This window comes from Aquila chrysaetos, chromosome Z (genome assembly GCF_900496995.4).
Source record: "Aquila chrysaetos chrysaetos chromosome Z, bAquChr1.4, whole genome shotgun sequence".
Taxonomy (NCBI): Eukaryota; Metazoa; Chordata; class Aves; order Accipitriformes; family Accipitridae; genus Aquila; species Aquila chrysaetos.
The window spans coordinates 58,487,764-58,504,987 of record NC_044030.1 but is presented as its reverse complement, the minus strand read 5'-3'; the positions used below and the strand labels follow the sequence as shown (position 1 = coordinate 58,504,987).

The 17,224-nt window shown below is 42.2% G+C and overlaps 1 protein-coding gene across 1 annotated transcript in view; it reads left to right on the top strand.

The window, feature by feature from the left end:
• The window catches only part of KANK1 (KN motif and ankyrin repeat domains 1), a 106,915-nt gene that overhangs the window by 303 nt on the left and 89,388 nt on the right, over window positions 1-17,224 (top strand). The window contains 1 exon segment of the mRNA XM_030004776.2: window positions 8,715-8,847. The gene's annotated coding sequence lies outside the window, so the exon portion shown is untranslated.

Sequence of the window (17,224 nt, the reverse complement as noted above, 5' to 3'; positions counted from 1 at the left end):
TGCGTGCGTGTGTGTGCGTGCGTGTGTGTGTGTGTGTGTGTACGTGCGTGTGAAATCCCTCAGTCGGTATCTCTTTTTGGTGAGCAAACTGCAAACTGCTGCAACAGCCCCGATAGTCCCACACAAGTCAAAGTCTGGTAGGCAGGAGCCATGGTAGGATGACGATTAAGTTGGCGATTTTTCATCTGCAGTGACCCTGAGCACCCGCAAGCACGCTGAGCCTTCGCACTGACATGATAAAGCAGCATTGCAAAACTTGTGCTGGCGTTTTCATCTGCTTTTCCACTCTGTCCTCTCCTTTCCCCCCTGCCCCCCCTTCTGCTGGCTGTGCTTGCAAAGGAGAGCCTGCGACTTTTCAGGCGGAATCGGTCGAGGTTCCTTTGCTCTGTGACCTTCATGTTTTTTGGACTGTGTGGGTAGAGGGGATTTTTGCAATTTTATATTACTCTTTTGGCTGTTTGAGGGAAACGTTGAAAATCACACAGTTCACATGTGTGTTTTCCCCCAGTCAAGTTTGAGAGATTAGGCTGTTAGATTACAACCTTAATGTCCATGAGCTTGAGCCTGAAAATCTAGTGTTTAGTGTATATATATTCCCCCGCCCCGTATGGAGAGAGAGAGAGAGACAGAGTACTATTATTGTAATGACAGTCTCCCTACTTACTTTTTGGCAGAACGAACAGGAGTGTTGTTGTTTGTGTATGCCTTCTTTTGTGGAGTTTCTAGTCAGTGCCATTGCTGAATATGCTCGCCATAGCCATGATAACAATTTCAACAGAGAAGAACATCCTGACCAGCGCTGCATGCCTCACACTTGTCCTCCCCTTGTTAGTCTTTCTTGCTTATTCTAGGACACCAGCTATTCTCCTGCTTTGTTTCTGAGGGACACAGACAAATGTCTTAGGGTGGTAGGGCTTGAAATGGAATTGGGGAAAGCAGTTCTGTTAAGAGCTAGTGGTGGGACTCTGGAGAATAATCTGCCCTTTCCATTGGAGGCCATGTGCTTATTTGCTTAATTTTCCTGGTCACTGAATCCCTGGAAATGCTCAGTTTTGTCTACCACCCCTCATCCAAAATGAATTACCATGTCTAGAACATGGTGCTCTTGAAGGTGTGAGGACACACAGTGGTTATTCTGGATTAGTTTGCTTCAAAGGAGTTAAACTCAGAATAACTTTATTTTTAGCTTTTCTTGTTTAAATCATTGATTCAGACTATCTGATGAGACAACTGTCATATTTCTTTTTTTTCCCTTTGCACAAAGGAAACAGCATTGCCATGACAGTGGCCCTCAGTGGTATGTGACTATGTTTACACTTTGGAGTATCCCTCTTTTTGTAGCCTGCTGTAGCCTAGCGAGGAGCATACCACCCTGCTGCACCGTGCAGCTTGGGTCATCAATTCATTGTGTTTTCAAAGCTTTAGGCTGAAAATATGACAGAGCCTTATTCTCATTTTGGTTCAGTACTGGAAATTTCTCAGAGCTATTACAGGAGTGTGTGGTGGGTGTGAGGGTCATTCCCAAACAGTGCTGGGTTTTGATGACTGGTCTACCATAGCCCTTCCAAAAATCCCATCCCTTAGGAATATAAGCTCTGGAATATTACCAGGGCGATGGTGGTAAGATCTGTCTGAAAAGCCCAAAGGCAGCTAGGCAACATGCATATGGAAAGCCTGAGCTGCAAAGCCAAGTGACCTGGTCCAAGGTTTGCCTTGGTGCCAGAGGAGGACGTGAGCCCTGTTGTCTCTTTTCCTGCCAACTTGAAGTCTCAGGACGTGGCCTGTCCCAGACTAAGGGGAGCTTCAACCTCCAGGCCTAGATATGGAGATGGATATGTGAGGGATATGGATTCCCTAAGGTGCAGGTTCTTGGCATGGTTCTAGAGCAGATCAACTGCCTATTTCATTGTTGTTAGCTATAACTGTGATATACCCATGAAGATATGTAGTGATGCTTGACAGCTGGGGAATGTTTTCATTTTCTATGAGGATGGGGAAATAGCATAACAGAGCAGAGTTTTTATGGCAGTTTGCTTTTTCACTTGAAATCTAGCAACTAAGAATTTTTTGGGTCTGCCAAGGTTACTGGTGTTTCTGAGCCGCTGTTTCTGGAGATAATGAATCAGCCATGTATCTTTAACTTAATTTTGAAGGTTAAGATCACTTAGTGAAGTGTATTCTGCCTTTTAAAAGCTGGTAGGCCCCTTTCTCGCCCTTCTTCTGCTTGCCCAGCTCAGGTGGGACCAGAGGAGTAAGCAGGTGGCTCTCATCAGGAGCTGCCTGTGTCCCTGTGCCTGTGTCCCACAGGCAGGTGAGAGGCCATCTGACCTAGGAACCAGGCAAGCAAGATAGTGTTTTATGGTCCCTTACAGCTTCATTCTCCACCTTCCCAGTTCCTTTCCATTGCAAGACAAAAGAATGACCTTCACGCCCTTTCCTAATCTCTGCTCTCCTTAAGGAAGCAAGCACAGATTTATCATGCATGTTGTTGCTTGTCAGAGGTGTTTCATGGTATGGTAATGTGAACAAGCAAAGGATATAACTGGATAAGGGATGTAGTACAGGATATAACTAGTGTATTGGGGAAAGTTAAATGAAGATGATCTGTAGCTGAGGGTCTTCCCGGTTTTCCTTCTTTCTTGAACCACTTTTAGGTAACTTCACACCAGTGCTTCAGTTGTGACACCCTCTTCTCCCTCCATTCCTTGCCTAACATAAAATATCTAAACTAAAGATAAAGATCTCCTTGTAAAGCCCATCCTGCTTTAGAGCCCTAGGAAATTATTATGTTTTTAAATCTGGGCTGAGTTTTGGTAGCTTAGACTTGCAGACAGAGAACAAAGAATTAGATCTGTCTGCAGAAGGGGACATGTGGAAAAGGGAAAAAAATCCTCACAAACAAAACTTGGGTGTGCTAGTGACTTTACCTCCTCCTACTCTCTGGACATGAGTCCCCATATATAGGTGCTGAAGACCGTGAGCAGTGATTTCCCTGCAGATGGGATAAAAGAAACACTGTGAAAGCTCTAGCACTGTCAGTAAAGCTTCATCTATGGCAGCAGCCTCAGTTGTTAGAGTGGATATTTGTACTGTTTCTTTTCAGAAGTTTGCCCATTTCTGGTTAAAGCTCAGATTGCTGTCTGCTAGCTGGAGGTCTCCATTGCAGTGGTGGTTGTGTCACGGCACTGTTTGTCCTACCAAGAAAAGATCTCCATTCAGAAAGCCCATGGTGAACTCCACAGTTTTTATAGGGAAGGTACTGGAGGGAGGGAATGGGACATGTATCTGGCCTCTGAGGAAGGTATAGTGAATGATGAGTCAATCTCACCTGACTTGACAGCTAAAGATGTTAAGATTCAGCACATCTGTTTGTATGCCTTGCTGGGTTTTACTGTTTTGTCACAATCTTGACCAGTTTTTGTTGGTTGGAGACTGAAGTGTTTACCTAGATTGCCACTTTTACTGCACGCAATTTGCACTCAGCCTTTGGGTCAAAAAAAAAAAAGTTTTGAAGGAGACAGCCTTTTATTAGTCAGTCTCAAACTTACATGTGCACCAGATGGCTGTGAAAAAGTCTTACTGTTTTTGAAAGGGATTGGGCAGCAAATGTCTTGTATGACACTTTTCCATTTTTCATGAGCCGATGTGCTTTGGGTCTAAGTGTGAGAACTGCTACTTTAACACCTACTTACCAAATACAGTTTAATTTCTTGTAAATTAATGCTTTTTACAGTGGTGTAGGATTTGTATTCATCTCAGCTGGACCTGGCAGACTTACTTGAGTACTTGTCCACTCTGAGAGCATGAAAGGCTCAAGGAGGGTTTTGATGCTGCTATTGAATGTGGTCTCCCTGTCTCAGTGCAGCAGACTTTATACTAGACTAACAGTTGTCCCTGTGCTTTTGCCACAAGAAACAGCTTACTTGTTGAAACCAGTCATTGGTTTCTGACCGCTATACTGCAAACTCTGGACCAAGGTGAAGCTGCCCTTTCTTGTGCTGTGGCGTCTGCCTGTGCAAATGGACTGAAATGTGAGAAGCCAGCCTTGCCTGCCAGGTTCTAGCTGAGCTGGTGTATCCCATTTACTAGCAATGCGAGTCCCCTTGCTACAGTAACTCATGCATAAATTTATGGGGCTGTGCTTTGCAGAAGATCTGGGTTTCTTGAGAGAGGCCATATGAACAGAATTGTCTTGGAAATGCCTCATTTGTAAATGTGGACTGGTGGGGAGGAGAAAGAGTGGACTGGACAGGAGCTGTTCAGACTCTGAAATTGCCTGTTTTGCTCGGCAATGAAACACTTTTCCCTGACTTTGGCTTGTTTGTGCCATAGTGAATGACCCTTCTGCCTCTTTCCATCCTGTGTTGTTGAGCAGGCTACGAGGCTACGTTCTGCTGCAGGTTGTGTTGTATGGCAGATGTTCCCCTTCCCTCTTGCTCTCTGGCAGCTCAAAACCCAGTTCCTATTGGGACAAGCACTTCAAGCTACTGCTGAGTATGTTATTCTTTATGGCATGTGTTTTAACAAGTCACAAGAAGTTCAGAGTCCATTTGCAGTACGTGAAGAGCTAGTCTCTGTACCAAGAGGTGGCATCAGGTACAGCAGATAAGGTGTTCTGGTTTTAGCCCAGGACTTACCACCAGAAGGTTGAAAGGAAAGTTGCTTTGGCAACAATTTAACTTTTTTAATGTGCTAACAACCACACCCTTAACTGCTATTTAGACCCTACTAACTCACAAACATTTACACTAGGTCTACAGGGTCTCTTGCTCTGTTTTGAGACCAGCTGAGAAATTAAAATGTTGTGGGGTGAATTGCTGCAGGTGATTGGCAGACAATCATCGTTATCATTACACATAGCTCCTCTGAGATGCTATCCTGCACCTTCTGCTGGGGCCGAGGAGGCTGTCTGTAGAGACACCCTCTCCTCGTAGCAGCCTAGGATCCTCAGTAACACTGATCGGTTATTTTGCTGTTTGTTAAGAATTAGTGCAATGTACAGCTCGGTATTGTCTGCTGTAGGTCACAGGCTTAAATAACAAAGAGCAGTATGACAACTTCTGAGAGGAAGCACCCCTCCGTGGGGGGGGGTGGTTCATTTTTGGTGTAAGACTTTTTTCATGTGAAAGAGACCGCTTGAGGGGTGTGGGGGGGTGACTGAATGGCAGGATACTTCAATACATCGGCATGGGGAGATTCCCCAGGCAGCAGAGTAGTCATGTTACCGTGGCGCCCTGCCCAGATTAATTAGTGTCTCTGCAGGGTTAATTAGCATGGTGCTTTGTGCCATGCAGACATAGCCTTAGTTATTTCCTTTAGCAATTATGAGAACTTATGGTAGTGAGGTGTACCAAGATTGAATGTTGCTTTTGACTACTTAAAGGCTTTCTGTCCAAAAAATCTAGAACGTATCCGCTAGGAAATAGTGTCTTTACCACTGGAAGTGTTACCTTCAAATTCAAATTTATTTTAAAATAATTTCTTCTTCCCAGCAAGAATGTGACTACCCTTCTGATGCTATGCAATGCATCTTTAACTGACTTTGAAGTGTTTGACACAACATCTGAGGCATATCTCAATAAGTTATCCAGGCACGTCATTGCATTTGAGGGGCCTGGTGTTTTTTCAGACCAGCATAAATTCCTCTTTAGATAAGTGAATCTGTCTGCTGTCTGCTGGAGGGAGGTGCATGTGTTGGAGGAGTGTGTGGGAGGAGGTGTTGAACAATATTAAAATGGAAAAGGGGACAAGATGGAATATGTGTGTTACCTGCCTGTGGAGAACTTGTCAAGCTAGAGTATTCTGTGAAGTACATAGACTTTCTGTGAAAAATTGGTAAAACCATGTCTTTGGGAATTTAAGAAATACCTGTTGCATAGCGAGCTTTGTTTAAATGTAAAATGTTTTCAAGGTTAAAGCTTCCTGTAAAAATGACAACTTTATCAGCAAATGTGTTCCTTTTGTATATGTTATATCTCTGCTTAACTGTTTTACTATGTTTGTTTTCATTTTTGCTTTTCTTTGCTTCTGCTTAGAACTCTGTGCTAATCACTGAGTCAGTTTTCTGCCTGAGAATGAATTTGGCTTGCCATTTGCGAGGTAGTTTAGAAGAACAATTACTTTTTGATATGAGATACATAAATCCATTTTATACAGATTCAAATTTTGCTTACAGTACTACATACATTTTTTTAAATCCCCATTGTATCAGAATGTTTTCTAATGTTTGGTGTTTTTGTCAATACCTGTTAGGTGTGGTTAATTCTCTCCTTAAGGGAAAAAATGGGTGTGCAGCGTAATGTTTTTTGTTTTGGTTGGGCTTGGATGTGTAGGAGTCAGATGATTGTGTATGCATGTATGCTGTGATTTTTACCCCAAAGGGTAAAAAGCAAAACTTAAGCATTCTTTCCATCTGGTGTGGAAAATGGTAGGGTATGTGATAAATCTTAGCTCCCGAAGGATTTCTGACTTTTGTTCAGTCCTCTTTCTCAGAGGAGCAACTCCTGCGAAGTTGTCACTAGTTCATCTTGGAGCTAAAGCCATGTCCTAGTCCTGGCCTTCAGTGTTGCAGTTACTGTGCTTTCAAACTGATCTGGATCAGGTGTGGACATAAACACTCCCTTCAGCTGAATTGCACAGAGTACCTGGTATAAAGTTTATGCTAGCTGTGGGACAATGTGCAAAGGTGAAATCTGTTGGAGCAAAATTAAGCTATGAGAAATACCTGAACGATCTTGACAACATGTCATGGGGACATGGCATGCTGGGTGTGGTAGTAGGAGTTTGAAAGTCAGTTTTCCTGTGTCCTTGAACAGTGGTCCAGGATGTGTAACTATCGACTGAACAACTTCAAGATAAAGGCTGAAGTCTTGAAATATTCAGAATTTTCATAGGAAACCGCTGTAACACTTTATACAGAAGTGGAGAGCAGGAGGTTATACAGAAATAACAATGATTGTGGTACTTCCTGTTATCTTTGAATATATAGCTCCAAGGATATAATTTGTTTTCTATCATCTCAAGTTTCCTAATGCATTACAGTTTTTAATATTATGTAACTGGAGATACTTGTAATCATCTTGGAATGCAGTCCCATTGAAATGTAAGAAAAGCATTTTTGGGGTATCATGAATAGCTAACGTGCAGTGTAAACAAGTTCATATTTTATATAAATAGCTGAAAGTATAACTAAATGTATTGGGGAATTGTTAGACAGAGGAAGGAAGAAACTGACTCCCATTTCCTTGGGGTAACTTAAGAGCACTGAATACTATTTTAAAGCTCACCTAAGCTTGGGTTTTTTGGATTTCTGGTTTTGTAACACATGTTACATTTATGGTTTATGTTTCCAAAGTGTAAGGTCTTCCACTTAATCCCCCTTCCCCTTCTCCCACAGACAGACCCTTATAGTTCACTTTCAAATGCTACATGTTATTTTAGTTTATGAAGACAATTAACCCTTAAGAGGCTGTTTTAGGCATTTGTAAACAGTGTAGGATTAGATGGTATATATATGTAGGGACACTGGTCTGTGACATGCTTTCAGTGCCAGTTTATTAATTTATAATAAAAACTCTTTAAAATTCTTACATGGTATGATTCCCTTGTATTCCATTAAGTCCATACCTCTGTAGTTTTACAAACTGGGACAACAATCACTGTGTTTTCATACCAAAGCTTTAGGGAAGTACTTAGTTAAAACATGGACGATAGAAGTGTCTTCCCTGAAAATAATCTTCAGAAGTCTTTTAAGTAACCATGCTAGAAACAGATAAATTGTTCTGCAGTCCCATCCCTGCATAGCTGTCAAATGCCCTAGCGGTGTTGTTGTTCAACATCAGCACAACCTCAGGGTGCAGCTGACTTGGACTGTACCTGTGAGCGGCTGTGAGGCAGGATGTCTTGGTGCAAGGAACGGTGTCTCTATATGTGTGTGCCTGTGGTTTTGGGAAGTTTGCTTGTTTGGGGGATTAAGCATGCCAAGTGAGTTGAAACTGAAAAATAAGTGTCTAAACCTTGGTGACAGAACATCTTAGCCGAATTGCTGTGGTGGAAAAGACCTGTTTTATATGCCGTAGTGGTGCAGGCATGAACTTAGCCACAGTTGGTGTGTCTTTACTCGGTAAGGTTTAAGAGTATGTGTGAACCCTTGCAACGTGAGAATTTTTAAAAAAGCCTGTTGACAGAGATGAGACAAACCACTCTGTAGATGTTTCTACTTGCAGTCTATAAAATACTTCTATGGGTCTTTCATGTACACCAACATCCTGGCTTATGTAGTGCTACTACTTAGCTCTCATGGGCTTTTTACTGCATTTCCCAGTTTAAACTAGTACCTGGTTACCTTTGCATAAACACTTACTGTTGTGTTTCTGTAACTGGTATGGCTAGTGTATCCTGATATGCCTGGAGCTTTGTTTCTGTGCACTCACACGGACTGTTGTTGGAACAAAGACGATTTAAATTGGGAAGGCTGTGCAGGGTGACATACCTATTGCAACGTGCATGCTTTCTTTCCAGGGTGCTGTAACCAAAATAGTGCTTGTGCATTTCACCATGGAAGTGAAAAATGACTTAGCCTTTCATATTTCTGATTGGTAATTTCGTTACTGTTTAGCACTATGGCTTTACCAGGCATCAGCCATTTTAAGCATGTGATGTATTGCCCAACATGTACAAGGACTAATTGGTGCTTTTAATTTCTCTTCTTGTAGGATGACTCTCAGGTTCCTGAATGTGCTGTCAAATGCTGAAGCATTGAACTAGCTGAAGCCTCTGCATTATTTTTGATGTTTAAAAAGGCCTAAAGGAAAGAGAGGACTGGCACTTGTGTTACAATATTTTAAGGTAAGATGTGACTTCTTTTTTGCAGGCAGCAAGGGGAAGATGATAGACATGGTCCCACAGACTGTCCCAGCCCCACCTCTTGCTCTGTAATAAACCATACCAACATGAAGTCTCAGGCTGGACCCGACTGTCAGTATTTGATAGTTATGACTAAATTCACCGACTTCAGTAAGGTAAAAACTGATGCAATGAAGAAACGACTTGGTTTATTTTCCTAAATCACCAATTCTACACTTTTAAGTGCTTGTATACCTTTCCATTAGAATGCCTTAGTCCTTTATCTATGTATTAATAATGCTTTAGTAGTAAAAATATTTAGTCTTCATTCCCTATGGGATGTCAGGCTGAGACAAATTCTTCACCAGGAAAAATATGGGCAAGAAGCTAACTGCAACTGTAGCTGGAAAAGTGACCATTCTGCTTTGACTAGAGCTGCTGCTGCCATCACTTTCATTAATTAATTACCCATATTTTGTACTCATCTTTTGGATTCATAGCTAGATTGTCCACTGCACTGTAGTGCTGCTGCTGCTTTTTCTCAGCAGCACAGTAGACCAGCCACAGACTAGAGCAATGGAGAGTATATCTGTGCAATGCCCAGTGCACAGCATGGTCTTCTTTCACTGCAGAGTCATTTCAGTGACCAGGGACTGGGTGTAAGCACCCCAGCGGGACAGGGCTATATGAAAGTGTTGCTGTGCAAAGATACAAACTGGGTTAAGAGCAACACCAAAGGGAAGGCCTGAATTAAATCTGTAATAAAAGAAATCCAGATGGGTAATCCCAGTGTAAAGGCTCTCTTTGTTACTGACTCCTGGATTCCCTCCGGTTTGACAGCTGCTGTTTGAAGTGGCAGCTGACTCCTATTTTTATTTACTTTTGGTGACTGTCACCGCCCTCCTTGTTATGTGCACTGCAATGTGCTGCAGGTTCAGATGAGAGATAAGACACACCTAAAACTAAGCTTGTCTCTTGAAGAGCAAAGACTCAGTCTCTTGGCCATTCTGACTGTTTAGGATAGCTCAGTGCAGATTAACTCTTGTCTTGTCCTGCTTTCGCTGCTTTAATCAGAGTGAAACCAACTAGTGGAGGATAGCTTGTTTGGCTGTTGACTGTGGAGTAAATCTTGTGCTTACAGATGTGGCCTTGAATTGCTGACAGCGGTTGGGACAGGTAGAGGGCTACTGAATCTAGTGATCCCAAAGATGCAGGGGTACCAGCTGGTTTTCCCAAACTGTGAAACTCAGTAAGTGTGGAAGAGCACATCTCATGCCTTTCTTCATTTCTCTCTGAACTTGCCATTTAGATGGGGTGTGTGCATGTGTGTACGTGCATCCACCCAGACTCCACTGACTCTCCCTTTGGCTCTCTTGCGCAAAAGTCAGTTCAGAGAGGGGGCAGAGGGTGCTGCAATGCACCTGTGGCAAGCTGCCGTGAGCGGGAAGCCTGCCTGCACTTCCACTGCAGACCTCATGCCAGCACGTTACAAATAAGCCCTGGGCTCTTGCTCATAGAGCAGTGCCTGTACCTCCTTGCAGGATGCTGTTCTGCAGTTCAGCATACCAGGGCTTTCGCTCGTCTGGAGCTCCCTCTTTTCACTAGGAAGAGCATCTATAGGTGAATTTTGTCTTTTCTGGTGGCAAAGATGTGCTTTGTACAAGAACTGGGGGAAAGCAGCCACAACTGCTTCTGGTCCCCGAGGCAGGGCTGTAGCTGGCAGGGAGAAGTGCTTAGAAAAGGCTAAATAAGGAAACTTATTATCACTGTGACTAGGCTTGTCCCAGTTCCTGTGTGGCTGGGTGCCACAGCCATGTCCTGGCTGTAGAAGTGTGCACCCTTAGCCAAGCGTGGGCCTCTAAGCGAGGAAAATGCGGATACATGCGTAGAGGGACTCTCAGGGTGCCCTTGCAGGTCCCCAGACCTGGCTGCCTGGTGCGCTGTAGCGGGTGTCAGTAAACTAGTGTAGTCACAGCCTGGATGTGGAGTGCACCGGTGGGGTGCACGGGTGGCTGTGCAAGGTGCAGGGTGGGAGAAGAGGAGAGGAGGCTGTAAGGAAACACGTGCAGACAGAGGGGAAGAGTGTGATTGCAGAAAGGCTGGAGAACCCAGAGCAGGCTTGTATCAGATTTGGGGAGCCAAAGTAGTGATGATTGTGGGCTGCCTGGTAGCTTCTCAGAAGGTGCAGGACCACCATGTACAGTTGCTAAGAAATGGACAGTAAAGGCAGGTTCTGTGTCAGCTCTTGTCACAAGGCTGTGGCTACAGAGAGGAGCAGGATGAAGAGAGGGGCTTCTCGGATGCTCTGAATTTAAGTACCCCTCATGTTACATATGTACATATCTTCTTTGTGTATCCTTACACCAAGTGGCATAGCGAACTATCCCACTGTACATGTGAGTAGTGCTGGGCTGTAACTCGGTGTTACAGAGGAGAGGAAAGTACAGGCATTAATGGCAATAGCCAGCGCTGTAGAGAGGTACTACAAATTAAACCTCAGTACACTGGGACTACTAATTCAGCAAGTATTTGGAAAAGTAAGCTCAATTTCTCTTCATAAAATACAGTGTTTGAAGATCATGTGTGCCCATGATTGCACGTAACACAATAACACTTTGTTGTGCTCAAGGCATCCCATTTTGCATTTGTACAGATAACTGCTACTTTGAAATACTAATGTGACCACCTCAGTGCTTTTTGCCTGTGAGTTACAAAGCCAGCATCCCACTGGAGTGACACACTCCATGGAGAAGGCCTGAGAGCATTTTGTGTGTCTCTGAACTTCACTGAATATGATCCCTGTGCAGGTCATTAAAGCAATGCGCTTCTAATTGGATCACAGACTTTCACAATGTGAGATGAGCAATGGACTTATTAAAATTAATTTCCACTTCTAAAGCCAAGTTTACTTCAGTGGGATTGTCTGGGCTTTCTCAAAGCTGTGTCCTGTGGCCTTGATTTAGCCAAGGGTTTTACTGCAATCTCATCAGACTGCAAAACAGCAGTTTCACTTTTCACAGCAGAAACTCAACCTGTTAAGTGGAAAAAACCCCCAACCAACCCTCTGAAGAAAACCTTCCACTTCTGACAGGTTAAAATACAAATACCCAGCAGTTGCTTTCCTTAGCTAAATCTTCAGCTTCATCTGGGGTAGTTTCTGCCTGTAGGACAAAACAGACAGATTCTGCTTTCACAGGGGTGAAGCAGCTTCACCAAAGGGTGGAGGTTGGTTGCCCTGGCACAGCAATATCGTGAGAAGATTTAGTTACATCTGGCTCTTTCTGAATTTTCTGGGCTCACTGGATAAGTTAAATTAGATTTTTACACACTGATTACTTGGCTTCAGAGGTCCATGAGATACTTGCATGTGCAAAGGGGATCTGATTTTTGAGAAAGCATGCTTATTGTAAGTGAAGTTAAACTTTGCTGTACAGTAGTATACACCTTAACTAGAAAACTAAAGGTGTCTGCAAATCCAAATACCACTGATCAGGGTTGGGTTTTTTCCTCTCCACACCTGCACAATAAATGCAGTCATTTTTTTTTTTTTAATTTGGCCAGCTATTTCCACTTGACCAATTTACAACACATGTGGCTTAAGCCCTGTCTCTTGCATCCTTCCTGCTCTTATTTGTGGTTGTGCTTAAATGTGCCAGAAATCCATCAAGCTGCCCAGCCATGCTGTGCTACATCCTCCACCTTCCCACACTGCAAGAAATTAGTTTTTCCAGGCAGGGATATCATTGTGTCATGCCAATTACCAGAGAGACCTGGAGGGTCCCACCAGGAGTGGTGTGCTGGTTATAAAAAGGCTGTCACAAACCTCATACTTCTGCAGTACTTTTTCAGAGGGAAGCTAGGCAGCGCGATTGTAAAAGATACAGCAGTAGAAGTCTGCTACATGACCAAAACCTACCTCCTGGTGGTGCTGCCATCCATGTTGTGGCTGGTTACACCTGAGTCCATGGTGGAGGACCCAGGTGGAGGACCCAGGTGGAGGACCCAGGTGGAGGACCCAGGTGGAGGACCCAGGTGGAGGACCCAGGTGGCACATTGGCCACTGCCAGAGCAGAGCCTGGGTAAAACTGTTGGATTCACAGACCTGGCATCCGCATCCTTTTGCTGCTCGTGGCCAGCTCGTGTGCTCCAAGTTCTTTGATGCTTTCTTGTGTTTCAGGCATTCAAGTGCTGGGACTGCTGTGGTAGGAAGAGGTGGGACTGACCGAAAGCAACCAACTTGTGGCATACCGTCTCTTGGTTAATATGGCCTGTGGAGGGACCCCACCTTTTGCTTATTTACTGGTGCCATAAATGTTGCTGAGGTGATTTCAGTATGATAACTAGTTCTTTATCTTGATGAAAGAGCCTTGTGTGTGCTTTTCTGATTTATGTGACTTATGAAGGATTAAAAAATAAATCTATTAATCTTTGGAGCTACCTAAATGTAAACAAAACCCGTCAAAACCATCTTTGGTTTTTAGCTCTTTTGCTGTCAGAACCTGACTGGTTCAGCACTTCTCAGGATTTTCTGAGACTGACAATCAGTTTCTAGTATAGAAAATAAATTCTCTGGCTTCGTGTTTTAATCTTAATAAATTCAGGGGTTTGAGTTGTTGCATGTATATATTTTTTTCTTTTTTTGCTATTTCTGTACATGTAAGGCACAAGAGTGACTCATCTCTTCTGCTAAATGTACTTTTACTTTTTCAAAGGAGCTGCTTTGTCCACTAGGAACTGTGGCTCAGCATGCTAATAAAACTCACTTTATGCCTTTAAAATGTTTATTCAAAGTGGCCTGGCTGGCTTACAGTAGCTGTGTGGGTGGACTGTCCTTGAATTTTGTAGACTTAATTTAGTACTACACAATACCCAATGATGGAAAACAGCTATAAATTGTCTGTGCGCAGCCATGCATTATTGATAAAGCTCCACAATTTCTTTATTTGATGTTGTTAGTGCAACAGCTGGCTGATTTGTTAAGACTCGTTTCCCCCTATTGGCAGTAAAATATCTCTTCATTTTGAACTCTGAATTTCCTCCTGAATTTTGATTTGTGTGGGGGTGAAAGCTTGCTTTTTCTTCAGTGCTACTAAATCTAATGGAAATGTTTCCACAGAGTAGAAACAAGCTTTATTTCTGGGACAGCTAAGCAAACAGTGACTTTGTGTGTATAAACAGTAAGTTTGATGGTATGCAGAAGATGGGACTTTTTTGATTGTCATAAATATTTAGAAATGGAAAATGGAGCATAAAGTGTCCTAGTAGATTTAGAAAAAAAAATCCTTTAATATACATGATTTGGCACATGCTTAGAGAAAATGCTTTACAGTGAGTTAGGCATGCTTTGTAATTTCAGTGTTCCTTCAAAGTTTATGAAAAATCTCAACAGTCTTAAATTTGTCATGCTTTTTTTTTTCCTGTTGACACTTATGATGAGTAGAGAGTCTACTGAATATAATTTGCATATAAAACTGTGCTGTAAACTAAACAGTTCTTTCCCTGTAGTTGAACAAAGGTACAATGAGCTGCTCAACACACTGGAAATTAATAAATAAATAAGTAAAAAATAAAACTTGCCAGCAAAACTATCAAACGCTTAGTCTTCCCAACAGATGTCCAACACTGAAACTTCTTTTTAAGCTATAATTTCTGGAATGGTAGCTTCCTACAGGTTGTTATTCTAATACAGCTGAGGGAATGTACAATTTGTGGCAAGCGAATATTGTATTGAGTATGGAATTGTTTATTTCCCTTTATGTGTGTGCATATATTTCCTTTGGTAGAAGCATTCCAGACCTCTACAGATTTTTTTTTTTTTTTCCCCCTTTGTAAAAGTGTTAGGGTAATGACAAGTATGAACATAGTTGATCTTCACGTGCTATACTGATGTTTATAATAGTTTCCTCTATTCCATGGAGAATTGCTGTGTATTAGTTCAGCTTTCCATACAGTTACAGCCTTTTAAGGTAATAAATCATTAAGTAATGAAGTAATTAAACTGGCTGTGAAGTTTCAATCAGGACAGAGGAAAAAACTAACGGGGAAAGGACTAACATGATTGATAGAGGCTTGCTAGAGGCTTACATTGAGAATAACTCATTCTTCAAAACTTCTTTGTTTTGTGATGGAAATTGTGAGTTAAATCAAATACAGTGGCTATGAATGATTAAAATGTGAAAGTTATGAATTCTTACTCGCTTTGTAAATCTCCAACTCCTTCACTGCTAATATAAAATGATTTATCTTAAGGGGGTCTTGGGGCTGTGAGGATTTAAATGAAACCTTCAATATCCTGAAGAAGACTATTTTGATGTTCAAGATCATGAATTTTGTGGCTTGCTTGATGGATAGAAACCTGTTGTGGAAGGGGAGTGGGAGGTTTTCCATAGGTCATCTGATAGGTCTGCGATAACTCACTTGATTGATCAAAGTGGCAAATTTTCCAGTAGTTTAAATGTTTATGCAATTCTGACATAATACAGGCAACTGAAAATTCTGTGCTGGTTAGTGAGGATACCTTTGATTTGATCTTACAGAAGATACAAACAATTGGACATTGACATGCCTGTGACTTTGGTTTTGGGTCAAGTGTGCATCTGTTTGTGTTTTCATCCAGAAGGACAGACTTTAGCCATTTTACTAGAATTCTGGCTTTGTTACAACCTTCTATTCAAATGGTTTTGGACTATGAGAGTGTGTGTGTAATTTTTTTCTGAAACAAGTATACTTTGGTAGTGACATACAATTTTGAAAATTCCTTGTTCCTGGTGTTTGTCTAAAAGAGCGTCTTTCACTGGCTTTGTTAGTGGCTACTGTAATGAGAAACTGTAAGATAAGGAGACATCACAAAGTACGGTGGGGATGGATTCTCCTTCTCTGCATCTGGGAAATCTCTGCAGGCAGTGCGTAGATGAAATTACTCTGACCTCTTCATTTACCCCCCCTAGAAATCAATCAGAAATAGTCTGACAAACACAAAAGAGCTTTAATGCAATTTCACATTTGTTGATTTCTTCATACTGACAAAATATGCCTTAGTCCAGAAAGGTCAAGTGACTTTCAGAAAGTTATCTAGATTAGAAATCTACTGTACAAATGACCTGAGTGTTGCTTGCTACCATCCCAAATTTTTTACCCTTAGGAAAGCAATTGTGGAGAAGGCCTTGAGAGTGGGATGGATAAGATGGTAAGAGCTCAGCTTCACGTGACTGATCTCTGCAGGCCATGCTCAAAATACAGGGACAGCTGCAGCAAAATCTTCTTCATATTGCCCCTAAGTATGGCTTTAAAAAATATGAGGAAAAGAAATGGAATAAAATTAGTGTTTGATTGTAATCCCATACAGCCAGTGCAGGTGTTGCAGGAATGGCATGGTGCAAAAGGACTTGTAAGTAGTTGATTTACAAAAAAAAAAAAAAACCAAAAAAACCCAAAACATTTTTAGTTTCCCCAAGGGAAAACACAGAGAGGCTTTTCCTAGCAGTCAGTATAAATGCAAAGTGGTAGGGGAGCAGTGAGGCAAGCGGGCTTGGCTTGTGAACAAAAGTTATCTGACAGCCTTCCATTACTTTTCATTTCCTTTCAACTGCATCAAAATACATAATGTTAAATTTTTTTTTTTCTTCCAGTATAGGAATTAAGGTGTGTATGTGGGGGATACCCTTCGATTATTTTTGAAAGGTACTGCCTAAAATACTCTCTTTTTGAAGGCATGGGGCAGGAGGGTAAAATGTGTGTGGTCGCATCCATTCCCACCCAGGTGTAACGCCAAGTGCTTTGTCTATTGCAAGTTGCAACATGCCTTATTATAAGGGAAAGAAAACTCCTCTTCTTCCCATTCTCCCTTCTCTTGGTACAAAAAGATGTATAAAACTTGCTTGGGTGGGACAAACTTCAGCAGCCTCTTCCAGGTTTGATCAGTGCTGCAAAACCTGTCTTGGTTATAATGCAGATGCCTTGTGCTCCAATTACCTCACCGCTGAGATCTGCAGCCTATTGCCACACAGCCAGGCAAAGCCTTGGGTGGGATTAGTGCTTATTGCTGAGCAAACGTTGTCCAGCCTGCCTGCAGTACCAGCACTGGTTCTGCTGGCTAGGCTGCAGGACATACTCATCCTGTGCAACACCCGTACATGGTCATGGACAAAATCTTTTTTCTTCTCCTTTTTGTTGTTACATGATATTGCCCACCACTAATTTGAAAGCGATGGGGAGCATAATGAATTACATGCTGAGTTTAGCAAATTAGTGTTGATAACAATTCCGTTACCTGCTCTGAGGGGTTCTGCAGTGACAGAAGCTGATTCTTAATGAGACCATTTAATGGATTCACTGGATACTCAGTCCAAACTAATTTTCAGCTGTAAAAGTAATGAATTTT